The sequence below is a fragment of the Babylonia areolata genome, chromosome 5 (genome assembly GCF_041734735.1).
Source record: "Babylonia areolata isolate BAREFJ2019XMU chromosome 5, ASM4173473v1, whole genome shotgun sequence".
In the NCBI taxonomy this organism is placed as follows: domain Eukaryota; kingdom Metazoa; phylum Mollusca; class Gastropoda; order Neogastropoda; family Buccinidae; genus Babylonia; species Babylonia areolata.
The window spans coordinates 54588701-54592560 of record NC_134880.1 but is presented as its reverse complement, the minus strand read 5'-3'; the positions used below and the strand labels follow the sequence as shown (position 1 = coordinate 54592560).

Sequence of the window (3860 nt, the reverse complement as noted above, 5' to 3'; positions counted from 1 at the left end):
CCCCTCACCCACCCTCCACACACACACACACACACACACACACACACACACACACACACACACACACACACACACACACACACACACACACACACACACACACACTGTTTTGTCATTATTAGTAGACAGTGTTCATCACGACTGTGATCACGATCGCCACCAGTAGGAATAATAGATAATATTTATAACAATATCTCCTCTAGGCTGAGTGTGATAGAGTCAGCAAGCAAGCGGCCGTGTGTGTAGGAAGTCAACGCTGTGTACTGTGTTATTGGGCGGGCTTTAGAAGTGAATCTGAACGTTCGTTCGTGTGTGTGTGTGTGTGTGTGTGTGTGTGTGTGTGTGTGTGTTTGCGATAACAAGTGTGTGTTTGTCAGCGTGTTGTGCGTGGTGGTGGTGGTGGTGGTGGTGGTGGTGTGTGTGTGTGTGTGTGTGTGTGTGTGTGTGTGTGTGTGTCTGTGTGTCTGTGTGCAAGTATGTTTGTGAGCGTGTTTGTGTATGTGTGGTGATGGTGGCCGTGGTGGTGGTGGTGGTGGTGGTTGTGGTGTGTGTGTGTGTGTGTGTGTGTGTGTGTGTGTGTGTGTGTGTGTGTGTGCGTGTGTGTGCACGTGCGCGCGCGCTCGCTCGCTCGCGATTGCGTTTGTGGTGTACATTTACAATCATATATTTCTAGACCACAAAGCTTTATTATCGTTTCTTCACCAGCCACACCCCACGACACAATACGAAACAAAGAACTCCGAACACAACAATAAGAGAGAAAAATTAAAGAAAAAAACAAAAACCAACAAAACTTGAGATACTAAATACCAAAAAGCTAATACAGCGTTAGTTCGTTTAATTAAACTCCACGATAGCACATGTGATAAGCCATGAATTTTGTTAAATAACTTGCGAGCTGTGTTAACAGAAAAGAAAGGGGGGGGGGGGGGGGGGGGGGGGGGAGGGGGGGGGGGGGGCTGGAAGGCCTAAAAATAAATACGCTAAGAGTTCACTGAAAAGAATGAAAGGCTGTGGTTTGCAGACGACCGTCTTAAACGCCCCGCAAACTTGTAGCGCGCGCACACATGCACTCGCGACAGTGAGAGCAACCCTTGGAAACTTTGTCGTCAATGGTTGGCGGTGTGCTGTATGCAGCAGTCGTAGTCAGTCGTGCGGTCAATCAAAGTCGTGCCTTCAAGCTGAGTGATACCGCACGCCATGTGGAATTCAACATCCACGTGAGTGTTTTGTGTGTGTGTGTGTGTGTGTGTGTGTGTGTGTGTGTGTGTGTGTGTGTGTGTGTGTGTGTGTGTGTGTTTGTGTGTGTGTGCTTGCGTGTGTGTGTGTTTGTGTGTGTGTGTGTGTGTGTGTGTGTGTGTGTGTGTGCGTGTGTGTGTGTGTGTGCTTGCGTGTGTGTGTGTTTGTGTGTGTGAGAGAGAGAGAGAGAGAGAGAGAGAGAGAGAGAGAGAGAGAGCGTGCGTGTGTGTGAGCGTACATGTGTGTGGGGTGGGGTGGGGTGAGGGGGGGGGGGTGTGGTCTAATGTTTTGTCTTTCTCAAGTTCATATTTCTGTCTCTTGTATAGTGAGTCATTCAGTCTACATGTCGGTCGGTCTGTCCGTCTGTGTCTCTGTATGTCTGTCCGTCTCTGTCTCTGTCTCTGTCTCTCTCTGTATTTGACTGTGCGCGTGCAAGCTTTGTAATTACACAGGCACGTGTGTGTGTGTGTGTGTGTGTGTGTGTGTGTGTGTGTGTGTGTGTGTGTGTGTGTGTGTGTGTGTGTGTGTGTGTGTGTGTGTGTGTGTGTGTGTGTGTGTTGGTGCGGACGGGCGCGCGCTGGTGTATACTTTGTTTGCTAATGTTCGCATTATTTACTTCACTCGATCGACGAGCCGAATTTTAGAGCTTGATTCCAATAGATACTAGTAGCGACTGCCTCGATCAGTTGTCATAATCGCTTGGTCAGCTTGTTTTATGCCTTGAGTGGGTTGTCATATCGTAAAGCCGTTCATGGAGGAAGGTGGCAGAATGGTTAAAGATGCTTATCTGCCAATTCAGCTCACGTGAAGGTCTAGGTTCGAACCCCGCTTCCGCCCTTTCTCCCAAGTTTGACTGGAAAATCAAACCTGAGTATCTAATCATTCGGATGAGACGATAAACCGAGGTCCCGTGTGCAGCACGCACTTAGCAAACTGAAAATAATAATAATAATAATAATAACTCATGGCAACAAAAGTGTAATCCTCTGGCAAAGTTCATCTGTAGAAAACAATTAAATCAGGAAGGAACACGTAGGTGCTTTCGTATGAAGGACATTTGTATGGTTTGGTTTTGTTGTTACTGTTGTTGTTGTTGTTGTTGTTTTAAGTACGTTCTCTCGTTCCTGTTTCTCACTTTTTTCTGGTTTTTGTTCTTTCGGTTTTTGTCTGTTTTTGTTTTTCGGCGTTCTGTCTATCTGTCTGTATACATGTATGTATCATGTACATATGTGAGTATGTATACATGTATGCCTGTCAGTGTGTCTCTCTGTATCTGTCTTATATATATCTGTCTGTCGGTCGGTCTGTCTGTCTGTCTCTCTCTCTCTCTCCCTCCTCTCTCTCTCTCTCTCTCTCTCTCTCTCTCTCTCTCTCTCTCTGTGTCTGCCTGTCACTCTCTCTCTGTATGTATTTACATGTTTGTCTGTGCACGCGCGCGTACGTGCTCGTGTGTGTGTGCTCGTGTGTGTGTGTGTGTGTGTGTGTGTGTGTGTGTGTGTGTGTGTGTGTGTGTGTGTGCGCATATGTATATGTATATATGCTCGTGTGTGTGCACGCGCGCGCGCGTGTGTGTGTATATCTGTGTGTGTGTGTGTGTGTGTGTGTGTGTGTGTGTGTGTGTGTGTGTGTGTGTGTTTGCAATGCATGCTTAGGTATATATTTATTCGTATATTCGCGCGTAACCATTAATTTTTGACTGCGTGTACGCAAGCCCAAAGCTCATGACCGAAGCTACATAGACTACCTGTACATACTCGTACCGCTTGTGCACCTGCCGAGCAGGGATATACCACTTGTCCGATTCACCGTAACGACACACGCAGGTATTTTAGCAGGTGGCATAATCCCTTTCAGGGTATGTTAGTGACGTGTACACAGCACAGCACGACGCAGCACAGCACAGCACAGCAAACGCTTATTTGTGAGGAATCCAAGCTTTGAGTTGCGGCGACCTTGGACGAAGAAAAAAACCCAAAAAACAAAACAAAACAAAACCCGCAGAGCTGGAGGCACAACACACTGCCACAACCTTGCGCATTATATTCGCTTAATTGCAGGGGTAGTATTGGGTTCGAAGTTGGGATAATAGTAGAGCTTAGGGTGTACGTTATCTTTTCCCTCTCTAGGTTGAGTGTTTGACTGTCACACTCTGGTTGTTTTTTTTTTGTTTTTTGTTTTTTGTTGGGGGGGTGGGGGGGTTGTTGTTGTGTTTTTTTTGTTGTTGTTTTTTTGGGGGAGGGTTGTTTGTCTGTTTGTTTTTTTGTTGTTGTTTTTTTCTTTTCTTTTTCTTTTTTTTCTTCTTTGTTTTAAAGGAAGAAGGTGGTAAAATGGCTAAGACGCTCAAGCTGCCAATACAGAGAGTCCGTGAGGGTGTGGGTTCGAATCCCGCTCTCGCCCTTTTATCACAAGTTTGACTTAGAAAAATCAAACTGAGCGTCTAGTCTTTCGGATGAAACGATAAACTGAGGTCCTGTGCACAGCACGCACTTGGCGCACTGAAAAAAGAACCCATGGCAACGAGAGTTTATCCTCTGGTAAAATTATGTGAAAACAAAATCCACTCTCATGGGTACGAAAATATATAAGCATGCACTCAAGGCCTGACAAAGCGCGTTGGGTTA

General features: G+C 46.1%; 1 protein-coding gene across 1 annotated transcript in view; it reads left to right on the top strand.

Moving 5' to 3' along the window:
- Positions 1–1136: 1136 nt before the first annotated feature.
- LOC143282540 (uncharacterized) overlaps positions 1137–3860 on the top strand; it is a 232482-nt gene continuing 229758 nt past the window's right edge. The window contains exon 1 of the mRNA XM_076588216.1: positions 1137–1220. The gene's annotated coding sequence lies outside the window, so the exon portion shown is untranslated. The remainder of the gene's footprint in view (positions 1221–3860) is intronic.